This window comes from Malus sylvestris, chromosome 11 (genome assembly GCF_916048215.2).
Source record: "Malus sylvestris chromosome 11, drMalSylv7.2, whole genome shotgun sequence".
NCBI lineage: Eukaryota > Viridiplantae > Streptophyta > Magnoliopsida > Rosales > Rosaceae > Malus > Malus sylvestris.
Window position 1 is genome coordinate 26,329,973 of NC_062270.1, and position 15,581 is coordinate 26,345,553.

Genomic DNA, 15,581 nt, shown 5'->3' on the forward strand with positions numbered 1-15,581 from the left:
CTTCTACACTTTGTTGTCAGTTTGCTTGTAGTTTGTAGCATACCTTCGAGCCTCAGGTAGTTTGTGGCTTGACTCTTGGTTCATCACTCTTCTTCTTGCTTCTTCACGTTGCACAGTAGCACAAACATTTTGAAATGACGGAAGCTCTATGCTCATTAAAATGTGACTTCTGAGATCTTCATACTCAGAGCTTAAGCTTTCTAGCAACTGATATATCTTATCTTCCGCAACACGTTTGAGAAGAATAGATGGATCAGTGGTATAAGGAAGATACACATCCAGCTCATTCCATATGGTTTTAAGGACACCAAGATGTTGAACAAAGGTCCTTCCTTCTTGTTGAATACATGCAATATCTTTCTTCAACTGGAACACACGAGCATAATTATTCTAGTTCCCATACATGTCCTTCACAAACTTCCATAGATCTTGTGAGGATTCAGCGTAGCTAAAGATCTCAGCCACATGTTTCTCCATGTTGTTGAGTAAAAAAGACATGACCAGTTGGTCCCTACATAACCATGCTTCATGTGCTTGAGTGGAAGGCTCAAGTGCTTCAACTCCTTCATTGATAAACCCTAGCTTTCCTCTTCCACCGAGAGCAAGAGTCACTGCTCTAGACCATGAGAGGTAGTTGAATTCATTCAACAAAACTGAGCATAAACGCTGATTTGTATTTATCTCAATGTCTGGAACAAAAGTGGGAGAAACTTGTGAGTTTTCTCCTTCAAGATTCACTGAGCTTTCTTCAGCCATTACTGGAGCTTGAAGATGAACAACAGCGGAAAAAAATTGGGCAGAGACAGGTCAAGGATGACACTCCTCTAATACCATGTTGAAGTTTTGGTTTAAGTTTTCTTGTATTTCTGATAATGTGAATGTACAAGGATACACATAAATAAAAGAAAAGAGAAGAAGAGAAGAACTAGTTACATCCAACAGTCCTTAAGCTAAACCTTAGAGACCAGTTATACTCCTCAATTGAAGGAGATTACACCAAACACTAGATATCAGCCTTACTTCTTAATTGAAGGAAACCAACTACAAGACTAAGAAGAGATTTACACATAATCTGTCAGGAAACATAGAAGGTGCCGTGCAGCCCATGCTGCACCCATGATTTCTGGAATTGCATAATCAATCCTATGCAGCATCATTCAATAGTTCTTCGTATTTGAACGGTGTGGTAGATATTTCGAAGCCTATTCATCGCAGTATACTAATTCAAATAGAGGGTAAACAAATTGAGGTTGCGGTACGTTTTGAGAAATTACCCTTAACATGCTTTATTTGTGGGACGATGATGATCTAGCGAAACCATACGGTCGTTGGTTCTAGAATGATGTGATTAGTTTGGATTATTGCAAACCTCAAGGGAGACTGTTCGGGTTAGATTCATCCCCAGGCTGGAAGATGGCAGCGCCACTCCATGATGATGAGGAGATGTCAGAAGGTTAACCAGAGAGTTGTTGAAACGATGGTGACCAGACAGTTGACCACAAAGTTAATGGGGCGGGGGATGGAAGGGAAATGAATAATATGTTAAATGCGAATCAGGAAAGTCAACCTCGTCCAAATCTGCCAGATTTAAATGCGGCTGCGTCCGAGGAGGATATGGGATTTGATTATAGGGAACTTTAACGAAAAACTCCTGGTATTGTTCATTTTAACGAAAAACCACATTTTTACTCTAAAAAGTCAATCCTGGTACTATTCACTTACAACACATTTTTGTCATTTTCGTTAAAACTCAAAGTTTTCAAGCCATTTTCATTAGTTTTCCTTTGATTATGTGACTATAATTCCTTATCCTGGCGATCCAGTTAGCCCTATTCCCATGGGATCTAATGACAATCATCTTGAGATTCCTTCCATGTTGATTGATGATGGGTCAATGAATCATAATGACAAATTCACTATTACTCAGCAGGAATTAACCTTATTTGGCGTCAATATTAAAAACCAGCCCCTCAACATCTCCATGCTTGGAGACACGGATTCATGATAAGGTGGCAGATGTCCCTTATAGCAATAGTGGAATGAGCCAACGTGTTCTGAGTGTGGGGTCATCAACATCCTTTAGTTTGTAGAGGCTGATGGTCCAAGAAAGTAATACAAGCCCTTTGGGCCATTGGGAATTCTCTTTGGGGGGTTTGGCCAGCTCTCATGCACGTGCTCGTGAACCTCTCCTTGAGTTGGGTAAGCGTGCAAATCGTGAGGAAAAATTCGGTTTTCCCACCTGTGTTTCAAGACGTAGACTTGATTTGAATGGAGGTCTTTCGATTTATCGGCAGCTGACGAAGCTAAGCCCCGCTGCTCGTAATGAGTTGTATCAGTTGGAACTGATGAGGGCTTGGGAACCCCGAGCAGTACATACACTCAAAAGGTTGATATCTAATTAAGATCCCAACGTTGTCTTTCTTTGTGAGACCAAGAGTAGCATGCTCACATGGAAAGACTCAAAAGTAGACCTGCAAACGGGTCGAGTCTGTTATGTTCATGTCGTTTTCGTGTAACATATGCTATCTTAACGGGTCTTGTCGTGTCACACATGTTATCTTAACAGGTCCTTAACAGGTCGGGGTAAAGTGACCCGACCCGTATGATCCGTTAAGAAAAATATATATATTTTTTCTTAAATTTGCACATACCACACATTGCCACATAAATATTACTTCAAAACGTGAAAACATATTTGTCGTTTAAGTACTACATCTACACTCGAAAATAAGAGCCTAATAAAAAAACATCCATACACTACTAGTCTATTACAAAATATTAAATGTGCAAGGATATGCAAAATGAATGAATTTTTGTTTTCAAGGTTGTGAAGCCTTTCTCAAAAATTTAAACCTTGCCAATGGAACTCAAAGCTTGCATGTTATTCCTTTTACAAAATCCTCAATTTTCATTGATCATGATGAGAAAATTGTATTGGAACTTTGGCTTGATCTGTTGCCTTCGAGAGTTATGTTGATGATGTTTTTAGTAAGGTTTTCCACGTCAGAACTCTCTTCCGCATAAACTAAGTATAGAAAAACTAAACATTAAAAACCATTCAAATTATGAGAAGTTTACCAAAATAATTATGAAAAGAAATAAAACATTAGTAGTATACCATATAAAAATATATTAACCTCCAACCTAATGCACAATGGACGGCTGAGATTAAATCTCAGCCGATCCAATGGTCACCAATTTTTTAAATTTAATTTAATATATATATATATATATATATATAATTATTATAGTTTTTTGGGGTATAAAATTGTTAAATTAATATATATAATTATTATAGTATTTTTTTAGGGTTATAAAATTATAAAATTAATATTTTGCATATCGTGTATCGTGTTACCCACGTGTATACCCGAACCAACCCGTTATCTTAACAAGTGCTTATCAGGTTACCCGATAACGACCCTATTCGTTATCGTGTCTACCCGAACACCTATTAATTTCGTGTTATGTCGTGTCGAAATATCGAGTCGTGTCAGGAATTGCCAAGCCTAGTCAAAAGTACAATTGCAGTTTGATTTTCTTTTCTCGGTTGCCAGTAGAGGACAATCAGGGGGATTAAGTGAGATGTGGAAAGAGCATAAAGATTTGAGTTTATTGTCATACTCCTCGAATCATATAGATACGGATGTGGATGGCGCGGGAGATGAGTCCTATTGGAGAGTCACTTTCTTTTATGGCTATCCTCGTGTCAGCGATAGGGCTAAATCATGGCAGCTACTAGATCATCTTCATGACAACTCTGACGGGCCTGGGTGTGTATTGGTGATTTCAACGAAATTCTTAAAGCTGATGAACAAAAAGGTGGTAATCTGCATCGAGATAGGCAAATGGAGGGGTTCCGGAATGCAATTGAGATGTCGACTTAATGACCTGGGCTATAGTGGTAATAAGTTCACATGGTTTACAACAAGGGATGGAGGAATAAAGGTGCGACTCAATAGAGCTTTGGCCAATCATGCATGGCTGGAACTATTTCTAATTTACAAGGTACTCATTTGAAGAAGTCTTTGTCAGATCACACACCACTATTTCTCACCTAGGGTGGATGGAGACCGTTGAAATATCAGATACAATTTCATTATGAAGAACAGTGGACTTCACAGAATGGGTGTCGGGAAGCAATAAAACAAGGATGGGCTAAAGTGGTCGAGGGTGTTCCTATGTTCCAGGTTAGAGAGAAAATCAAAGAAACAAGATTGAATTCGGCTAAGAGGGCCCGTCAAAATACTAGGCATGGATCTAAAGAAATTGATGAAATAGAGGATAAGCTTACCTCCTTACTCGCACTACTAAATTAAACAGTTTGCCCGACGAGGGGGACTTTGTTACGCAAAGCATTTTTGGGTCACACAAAAACTATGGCGACGCACAAATCGTTGTGCAGAATCTGTTGCACAAAGGTTGTGAAAAATGACCTTGTGCGACGAATAAGTGCAATTTCGTCGCGCATCTAAACAATTGTGCGACACTTTAGTACTCGTCACGCGAAAGTTATACGGACCAAGGCTTTCGTTGTACGATATAAAAGCGTACAAGTGTGCTTTATGACGAGAAATTTCTGGGGCCCTCAACAATTTGTCTTGAAAAAATTTGTGTAATGACACATGTAAGAGGCGCGTGGTTTTGAGCGACAAAACATGGAAGACGCACGTGGTAATGCGCGACGAAGCAAGTAAGACGTGCATTGTTTGGAGCAACGAAATATATAAGATGGGCGTAATTTTGCGCAACGACCAGTCAACGTCGCGCAAGTGTAATTTTTAATAAAAAATAATAAATAGAATAAAAAAATTATAAAAAAAAATATTTCATACAAATGACAAAAAAAAGCAAATTAATGAATAAAAATGTACTTAAAAATACAAAATTTTAAAAGAAAGCGGGAACAAAACTATGAAAAAAAAAGCAGAATAATCTATAGGCAAGTCGTTCGGAGGAGCTTGGTAATCTTGCTGCTAGTAGGGGGTGTGGTTGGGGACGGGGTCGGAGGTTGATGGGCCTGATTGCTGTGCATGCTTGGTGTGGAAGGGCTCTGAGGCCAGTGGTGCAGAAAAATCGGGGAGACGTATTCGGGAGGAACTAAGGGCTTGTACAAGCATTGCCATTTGAGACTTGTACGATGCCAGCTCACTCCTCAGGCCAACAACTTCCTACGTCAAGGCCGTAACTTGGCCTTTTAACTACTAGGATGACGAGGCTCGACTCTCCTGCCGCCTAGCATTTCCCATCCCCCAACAATATGCCCCTGGCTTTTGAGCGAAAGTCTAGTCCAACGTCTTTGTCAGGATGTGAAACCCCGCATCCTTAGGGGGATCCACAGACTCAATCGACGTGTTTGAGGTAAGCTGGGAGGCGGACTCCCGAAGCACCGACTGACCCTTCTCCACCATAGTCGCCTGTGAAAAAAAAACATGGATTATTAATAGAAAACAATTTGAAATAATTAGTATAAATCTTTAATGCATAAGAAATTACTTACTTAAAGGGACTTGGTCAACTCATCCCTAGTTCAAACATAAACATCAGCAAAGACGTCGATCTCCGGAAATTTTGAACCCTTCTGAAATAGAAAAAGATAAGGAAAATGTTAGTACAAAAAAAATAAAAAAATTATTAGCGACATTTTAAAATTAGAAATGAAAGTTGTAATATATACCTTCTGTCGCACCTCCATCCTATAGGAGAAAGGCCTCGAACCCGAATGGTGGAGAAGAGTCTTCTTCTCCCGATTGATCTTGTTCGCCTTCGCCTTCTTCTGCTATACAAAAAATAAACGTATTAGTTGTAATACTTAAAGAAAATAAAAAATAATAATAATAATAAACATTAGTAAAAAAAAAAAGTAAAATGAAAGAAGTCGTAATTAAAAAAGCACCACATAGCCCAGCTCCTGAAAATGACCGCAGAGCCAAACCCAACTATCTTGTCGGTCATCAAACTCCTTCAGGCAACCATCTTCGAGAGAGACCTGCGGATCATCAAACTGCTCGAAATATTGGTGCTAGTCACTCTTCCACTGCTTGTAGTGTTCGAAGAAGAAACGATTGAGGTACGCCAACATGTCCTCCAAATTGTAGTTAATTTGTTTGCAATGTAACAAATATTATGAAAGTATTAGTAATAAAAGATAGTAATAAATATAAATATATAAATTTTACATGAAAAGTATTAAAAAGGTGACACTACTTACCAACAAATGATTGCGCACCGTGTTCTTCATCTCCTCCGGCATCACCTTTCAAGACTTCCACCGCATAGGGCAAAAGTCCGCATGGGGCAAAAGGTCCGCACAACATGCCCAATGTTGTGGCCTAATGCACTATTCTGCTCTGTCGTTGGTGCTACCCGATGTCGCTCATTGTATCTGATTGTGATACGACCGTTGGTCACCCGGGTGACCTTCGCAATCTTCAATTGCTGACAAGGTCCCCGGGTGTTTTTCTTCGTTGCAAAGAAATGAAAAAAAAAAACCATTAACCCAAAACTAATAACAAATCCTACTAAAATTTCGGCATAACCTCCCTTATAATTAAAACATTTCTCAAAACCCTGAAAATAACATAAATAATATACGTATCCAACACAATAATCACAACAATTTAATAAAAGGTTCAGAACGATGACAACTTTTTAATCCTTACATGACATAACTTAAGAAAATTGAACCTAAAATAACAAAAATCAGTTAACATGGGAATGAGGTAGTAAATTAGGATTGTATACCTGACCATGTACCCGAGGCATCGGTTGTGGATCCCAATGGCGACATCTGGTCCGGAGTGCGGGGGCGCCGATGAGCATGTCGAGTGCCAACAGGTAGTGCCACCGAAGAAGTCAATGATGCAGGCACTTGTAGGACTAGAGGACCAACTAGGTCAATCAGATTCACCAGCCTATCGTCCATCTCTGTTGGAGCAGTGGTGGCAGTAGTAGGTGTAGTCGTTAGACTAAGTGTTGAAGTCATCGCCCTCCTGGTTCAAATGAGCTATGACATCTACAAAATTGAAAATAAATTTGTTTCGTACATAAAGATTTAACTTACCGTACACATGCATAATAATTTCAACTTAAATTTAAAACAAAATTTAAAAACCTTAATTCTAAACCGAATTCAAGTTTGACAGAAACAAAACTTAAAATTGACCTACTATACACAAACTAACCAATTCAGATAGATATAGACCCATCAATTATAACTTATAAGGAGAAACTAGCATAAAGGAGTAGTTGGAGGCAAAATCATAGTCTATGAGTGTATGTGTCTGTATGTATGTATGTACGTGTTATATGTGTGTGGGTGTGTGTATGTACTATGTTTGTGTGTGTCATGTATACTGACTTTGGGTGTGTGTGTGTGTGTGTGCGTGTGTTGATGTATGCTAATTTTCCATGTACTCTGTGTGTGCGTGCGAGCGCGCGTGTGTGTGTGTGTGTTGGTGTTTGCAAGTTGTGTGTGTATGTACTAAGCAACATAAATATAAACAGTTTCCACCATAATTACTTAATAGTTTCACAGGTAGTAATAAGAAAAGGGATCATATAAAGTGATTCTTAGTCTCTTTAAACATCCACATTACATATAAAAATCCTATAACTATTGGATATAAATAGAGCTTGCTAACTGGAATAATTTACAATGCAATATATTTAGAAATGAGTGAGTAGCAGCAAATAATGCTTTCTATCTATTTAGGAGTTAAGACTTTCGAGAAAGAAGCATTAATAGGCTAATTAAGCTATTTCTGTTCTTCAAATTAAAAAAAAAAAACCCGGCCCTAATTCTATAACTATCTTTGTCCAATTGTATGACTAACTAATTAAGCTACATCATTATTTATGTCTTCATGTGTTTGATTTCTTATTTGATTTCCATTATTTCTCAACACACTGAATCACTTTGCATACAATGTTGGAAGGAAAGTATGTGACAAACAAGTGCATCTGGCAATGCACTAATCCTACAATTATCTCTTGCTTGATGCTTTGACATCGAAGCCATCTGCACCTTAACGATTTGAAAACGCAGTCAACATGCAATTCTTAAAATTTCACAAATAATTTCATCTGTATTCTGGTCTAGTTACACAGAAACAGTAGCAGTCAAAATTACATGATGATTGCAGTGAAAATTACACAGAAACAACACTTGGAGCAAAAATTTCGATTGAAACAAGTTGTAAGTTAAAGCTTTGTTTGGTTCCTAAGAAACAATGGGAATATCAAACAGGGAAAATGAGACCCGCAAGTGTGAAACTGTGAACCTAGTTATCAATATTCTATACAGATAATCTAGCTATATCTCCATGGAAACAAAAATATTACCAATACAGAATAATCAGTAAAAACAAATTACTCTATTTTCTATTTACATTCAATCAAGAGCGAGACAATGTCCTAAATCTAACCCCACGGCCTTAATTCGAACCCTTTCCTTGAAATTAAAAAACTCCTAATTTAAGAACCCTAATCTAACCCCCAGTGAAGCACCCTAAATCTAACCCCCAATTTAAGAAAACCAAATCCAACCTCACTACCCAAAATCGTTCCCCAATTAAGAACCCTCAAAACTATAATTTAAGAACCTAAATGTAACCCCCAATTTACGAACCCAAAATCTAACCCCACCACCCCCAATTTGAAAAAAAAAAAGAAAAAAAAAACCTAATTCTAATCCCCAGTCAATAAACAAAATTGAAAATAAAAACTGAAGAGGATTACCTCTTGAAGACAAAGAGGTGACAAGCAGAGAGGGACGGAGAGACGAGGTGAGTGAAGGAGAGATAGATGGAGTTACAGAGGAAGGAAAGAGTGGGTATCGAACGGGGAAAAAGGAAGAATTGGGAAGTGAGGGAGGAATGAGACACACAGGGTCAAAAATATAGAATCTTGCACGATAGAGGCTTTGTCGCAAAAAAAAGCACCTTAATTGAATTTTCAGACACTTGCGCGATGAATACATATATTTCGTCGCGCAAGTGCTGAAAATTCGATCTTCCGGGGTAAAATTAAAATGCTTGCGCGACCAAAAGTTGTTATGCGTTGCGCAATTATGTTTTAAAATGGTTTTTGTATTTTTTTTTTATTTTGATTACAATTTATTATAAAATACAAATAAAACAAATTTATTTACAAAGTAATTCACGTATAAAATGGGAATCATTCATACCATTTTTTTTCCATCACTCTATATAATGCATTAACCATTTCATGTGTTTTACAAAAAAAGTTATATATAAATTGCCTTAATCTTCATCCCAACTATAATAACTTTCACTTTCGTTGCTATCATCATTTTCAGTGTCTTATTCCTTATCATCGATAGGTACGTCACCATCATCGTTTGTGCTCACTGGATCATCAGATCATGGAAAATTACCGAGTTCAATTGTGATCAACTGAATCTATATTTCGATTGAAGATACTCCTTCTATCTAAAATGGTTCTTGGATAAGATTAGTATCTCGGAGTGTTTCCACACCACTTTTCATCGAAGATTCTAGATGTTGGTCAACAACATTGTCAATGTTGTCGTCAGTAGGGTCTTGTTCTGGTATAGCATACACGTTCCTATAATCCATCTTCTAAACAACTTTCCAACTCCTCCCAGCCTTATGGTCATCTAGATACTCAATTTGTTTTGCCATGGTTGCTAAGATGTAAGGGTCATCATTGTACCAAGTTTTGGTAATGTTCACTGATAGTAATCCATGATCACTTTTCACACTTCTTTGCCTATTTGGGTTTGTATCAAACCATCGACACTTAAATACGATCACTTAGCATTGGTTTTTGTAAAGCAATTGCATGACACTTGTTAGTTATAGAATTCAATGTCTATACTTTCGCCTCCCCCTAGGACATGAACACCGCTGTTTTGCATACATAACTTGTCATCTCATGCACCGCTAAGAACTTGACGCCGTTGACATGGCAACTCGAGTACAATTCAATGCGAATCGGTCCAAACGCCAAGTTATATAACTCTTCACTGTACGTCGGGGAATTCAATGCTTTCAACTGATTCACTTAATATTAGACAAACATTTAAATTTGTTAGTTTGAGAAAATTAATTGGTACAATATATATGTCCAATACAAAACACTTCAAACTTACATATTCGAGAAACCACTACGGAAACAATTCACGGTGTTTCTTGGCATACAAATGTGAAAGATGTGCCTGCTTCATCATATTTTCATGCTCGTCTAGGTATGATAGTGTCTCATCACAATTGTTGAGTATGAACCAATGTGCTACCTCCATGTCCATCTTGAAAAACGACTTGCCTCATATCGGATCTCTATATGGTCGAGCAATTTGGGCAAAAACTGAAAGTTTCTCCTTTCTCACACCCCCGTCATTATTGCGAGGAGGATGATGGAAGGTTGTCTCAACATCCTTTAAATACATTATATGCCACCCAAGCTTGTATAATGGATCATTCGGGCTTTGCTTTGTTTCATACACTTTTCTTCAAGTCTCCAAGAAGCATGCCAAAATAAAACGATATGATACAAATTTTACTAATTGTAAGATATATAATATTGATTAATAAAAATGACGAGGAATATATACCTTCTTTCGGATACATCCATCAAAAGTTGACTAGTCCAACAAGCAATGCCTCCTCTGGTAAGTGAACCATCACGTGGATCATACTTGTGAAGAAAGCTTGAGGAAATATGATCTCAAACTTGCATAGAACTTGCACAATATCATGACGCAACTAATTAACGTCCATTTTTCGTAACGTTCTTGACGTCAATTGCAAAAAAAAAAAACTGGACAACAACATGATTGGTTTCACTACATCGGTTGGCAAGAGATGTCAAATACCCACAAGAAGTAGGCCTTATAGAACCACATGGCAGCCATGATTCTTTAGGCCAGCTAATTTACCCCCATCAACGTTCACATAACACGCGATATTTGAAGCATACTTATTAGGAAACTTTACACACTATGAAAACTTTAAAAATTCTTTTTTGTCATTCGGTTTCATTGAAAAAAAATGCAAAATCCCTTCTGGCTTTATCATTGTCCCTATTCATCCATAAACCTCGTCGTATTCCCATTCGTTCCAAATCAAGACAAGCTTTGATCATGTCCTTTGTCTTGCCCTCAATATCTAGAATTGTGCCGACCAATGTGTCAAATACATTTTTCTCAACATGCAAAACATCGACGTTGTGTCTCAATTTTAGTTTCGACTAATACGAGAGCTCAAAAAACATAGACTTGTACGTCCAGTTCATATGTGTAAAAGGTCTGGTCCTATTGACATTGGTCCCAAAAGGAGCAAAATCCAAATGGTTAAGCTGTTCTAAAATCTGATCACTGGACCATTCTTTGGATTTGAGGCGATGCTCTCTCTCCCCGTCAAACTCTTTATCCTTCTCTCACCACTCGTGGTCCCAAGGTAACCATCTCCGATGACCAAGGTAACAAACGTTTCTAGCATGCCAACTAGATGTTACGTCTTCCTTGCTTACAGGGCATACCATATAACCTTTAGTGCTTCACCAAGAAACCATTGCATATGCGAGGAAATCATTTACAGTCCAAATCACTATAGCCCGCAAAGTGAACATCTTGGTAGTACACTTATCGTATACATCGATTAACCTACCAAGATCCTCAAGTATCAATAGAGTCATCATCATGTATTCTTTTTTCATATATTTCCATGGCGGAAAATTATACGGAAATACAAAAATCAGCCAAGTACTGCGGTGTTAGCTTAAAATCCCAAACGGATTAAATCTGTCAGTGGCAAGTCCCAATCTAACGTTCCGAGAATCAGCAGCAAAATCAGGGAACGTTCGATCGAACTCTTTCCATGCCTCTCCATCTGTAGGATACCTCAGGACATCATCATCAACCTGTTTTTCCTCATGTCATCTCATGTCCATGGTAATATGCATTGACATATACAATTGATGCAACCTAGGCTTCAAAGGCAAATAACGCACGACTTTTTGTGGGATCTTCGTTGATTTATTTTGACATGTCATTTTGAACCTCAACTCATTGCATACGGGACATTTATCCAATGCTTATTCTCCTTATAGAACAATACACAATTGTTTTTGTAAGCATTAATTTTTTCATAACCCAATCCGAGACCATTCAACACCTTTTGAGTGTTTCTTTGGTCTTTCTGCAAACAATTGTCCTTTGGTAGCATTATATGCTAACAAGTTTATAGAGATTTCTATGCTAACAAGGGATGGATGGTAAACCATTTTACACAAGGGAATCGATACTACGCCAGCTTCTAAACAAAACAAAAGATAGTTTTTGTGAGGGAAATATCCTGAAAAGGATTGAGATCTAGGATGATTACAGCTTTTAGATGCAAATCTGGCTTGAAAGCAGAGTTTGTATGTTTGTTTGTTTGATTGGTTGAGTGTCTTTGTCTATGGGGCCTCTTCCTCCTTTTATAGGCAGATTAGCCCGACTATAGTGATTTCGCAATTGCCCGAAAGCACTTGGAAGGTAGTGAGTCACCAGCTTTTTATTTGTATTGCCACTGAAAACTGCTTTTTGGCTGATTTTGAGTTAGTCCTTATCACTTGGTATTTAAATCATAGGCACATGGCCTATGCATTAATGGGAATGCACTAATTTGTCTTTGGGCTTGATGCTTGGACCTTGGGCAAGTCTCCCTTTAATTGGTATCTCTGGGCTCCCACACATTTGTAGCCCAATGTTCGAATATTAACCCAAACAACAATAAAACTTAGATAATAGAGAGGATTAAAATGTTGGCAGAAGATTAACCCTAACAAGAGCAAATGAATCAATCACCACATTGCATTACTGTCCAATGAAGATGACTGAGATCATTAGAAAAAGTAAAGAAAACCTCTCCTAGATTGATGCCTTTTCAAAAGGACAATTGAAGATGGACAATGGGAATTCAAAACAATATAAATCCTTAGATATTGAAGCCTTTCTAAAGTTATAAAAGTTCAGAACAACATTGGACAAATATATATATCCAACTTAAATTGAGGGCTTCCTAAGTTGATCATAAGTTGAAAATTCAGACTCTTGGTGCAATATAGGTTGATCAAATTCAGTTACTTCATCTATTAGCTTTGCTTCTCTTTCAATTATTGAAGGTGCTCTTTCCTACTTTATGTGCGGTGCAGTGAAAGACAATATCAAAAGAAGGTTTGAAGCTTATAATCAAAACAAAGATGCATGCATCATCGATTTCCAGGCTATTCTCTTCCACAAAATTCTTCCAACTACTGTAGAATCTAGCTCTTCCTTTGCCACATGGTTTTAATTTGACGACCCAAGTTCTCCCCTTCGAAACTCAATGGATGAAGCGATCATGAGTCAGCTGCTTAAGATGTTTCTTATAAAACTTGTTTGGCACATCCTGGAAAAACAAATGAGAGGTAAAAAACCGAAAAGACATAAATCAGACTATGGACAAAAATTCATGAGATAATCTGCTATTAAACTACATTCTAGTTTATATAATTCTTTTCATGCTGACATGTAAGGATAGAAGTTAGTATTAGTAAGTGTTGTAATGGCTCTATAAGAAACCTTACCAATTAACCTGAATGGATATATGTTTCCCACGTGGTAACCACAAAAAATGGGTGTTCGGATTTGAAATCAACTTTGCTTGCTTAGGAATATAATAACATACATGTTAGAGAGAAGAGTTACAGGAAATTGCAATAAGGTAGAATATAGAAAATGCATATTGTGTAATTAAGACGTGGAACCACATTATGTAGTTGATGTCGGTTTCTGCTTTACCACTGAAAATTGTTCCTTTTTCCTTGTGAGGCTGAGGACTTGTCAACGAAGATTTCTCCTTTGTTTTTCTTTGGTAGGATGTAAAAGACTATGAGGTTTCAGAAGAATCATCATCAGAATCATCATCGAAGTCTTCAGAAGGACTAAAAGTATCATCACTAGGATCATGACTAGAATCCTCATTTGATTCATCACTAGGATCCTAACCAGAATTAGAATCATCATCTTCATCAGTTTCTTTCGTCTCGGGCTTTGTTTGCTCCCCATCAGTGGTGCAATCTTCAGCTTCCGTGGTGCAGAAATAGACAACATCAATTAAAGGTTTAATGTTGTTGTTAATGAACACAAAAACACACACATCCCTAGCTTTCAAATTATTGTCACGCACAAACCCCATCCAACCACACTCAAATTTGGCTCTTCCTTTACAATATTTCATGTTAACATCCCAAGTTCTCTTTGAGACTTGAAGGGTAACCTATCCAGAATCCGTAGTAATATGTAGCTTGTGAACCTCAGATGGCAACCACTGAAAAAAGCAAAGAAACAGGAAAACAAGAAAAATACAATAAGAAACTATTGACATTTTGTTTAATTGATTTAAGTATTATTATGGCCCAACCAGCAAGCATGGTAGTCAATAGAAAGCTCACCAAATATGATTGGTTCACATAACCGTGCGTCATGGCAACAAGGAAAGAAGAAGGATTTTGAGCTTTGAAAGCCTCAGCTCTCTCACAAGCCTCAGGTCTTTGTTCTACAAATCTTCGTGTGTTATATGTGTCTTCACCACATGTTTTAGAGGTAAAATCATCTCTTCCTATAAAAGATTAGTAGATTACAATAGGATACTACACACAAAACCCTAACCAACATTCCAGCAGAAAAAAAAAATATCTAAGCCTTGGGCTGCAGACATGTCCTAATGGTAGAAAACAGAATAACAGGTATTAAAGTAGGATAACTGTTGTGACATATGTTCTTCTTAATATTGTGATTGTGTAAATTCTAAGTAGAGATAGATTAGGAATCCTTTGGGATCTAGAAGATCTTTCCTAATAGACTTTGTATTACTTGGAGAGCAAGTTTCTCTCCTCCTTATTACTATAAATAAAGGCACAAGGATTGGGGAATTAACACACAATTCCTCAAGCCTATTCTCCACTCTCTTTTCTCTCTATGCCGCACCCCTCATTAAATATAGGCCACAACACGTTATTAGCACGCTCTTTATGCTATGCCAAAGAGAATTTATTCGTCTTCAATCAGGGGAGTATTACGTTTCAATTATTTTAATTGATTAAATTTTGATTTTATTGAATTCATATACTTTTATTGATTCAATTTTTTTTCTTATGTTGAACATGATACAAACTTTGGAGAGGAAAGCTGAAATTGAAGAAATAATTTTCTGCATCAAACCAGTTCATCAATATCATCACGCAATTAGGTTCTTCCAAAACAATGGTTTTTATCTCAATATTTTTGCAGCCTTGATAGCATGAACATTCACCATAATGCATGACCCAACTTTATGTTTTTCGAATTTTAGATTCTACATAAATTGTGTATGCATTATAATCATAATCCTATTGAATTATGTGATATTACTATAAATTATTTGAATATGCCTTTAATTAATTGAAAAAAGAAACAAAAAAATTGAAAACACAATCTGGGTTCTTCGAACCCATGACCCGAGCCTACATCAGAGCCAGAAGCTCCATGCCTTTTTGGAACCCAGACCCACGACATCATTTCAACGTTGTCCATC

General features: G+C 37.4%; 2 long non-coding RNA genes across 4 annotated transcripts; both read right to left on the bottom strand.

Annotated features, from left to right (window-relative positions):
- Window positions 1–4,816: 4,816 nt before the first annotated feature.
- LOC126590876 (uncharacterized) lies at window positions 4,817–8,949 on the bottom strand. 3 transcript variants are annotated; one of them, XR_007612182.1, is made up of 7 exons: window positions 8,740–8,948; window positions 6,745–7,015; window positions 6,212–6,462; window positions 5,897–6,085; window positions 5,678–5,776; window positions 5,501–5,581; window positions 4,817–5,417 (listed from the first exon to the last, which is right to left on the bottom strand). It is a non-coding gene; the product is annotated as an uncharacterized LOC126590876 (long non-coding RNA). The 3 variants fall into 3 exon arrangements; XR_007612181.1 differs by having other exon boundaries at window positions 5,501–5,578; window positions 5,897–6,462; window positions 8,740–8,949; XR_007612180.1 differs by having other exon boundaries at window positions 5,897–6,462; window positions 8,740–8,949.
- Window positions 8,950–9,236: 287 nt separating this feature from the next.
- Window positions 9,237–10,997, bottom strand: LOC126590904 (uncharacterized). The gene is made up of 3 exons (XR_007612191.1): window positions 10,598–10,997; window positions 10,136–10,501; window positions 9,237–10,046 (listed from the first exon to the last, which is right to left on the bottom strand). It is a non-coding gene; the product is annotated as an uncharacterized LOC126590904 (long non-coding RNA).
- Between the last annotated feature and the right edge of the window lie 4,584 nt (window positions 10,998–15,581).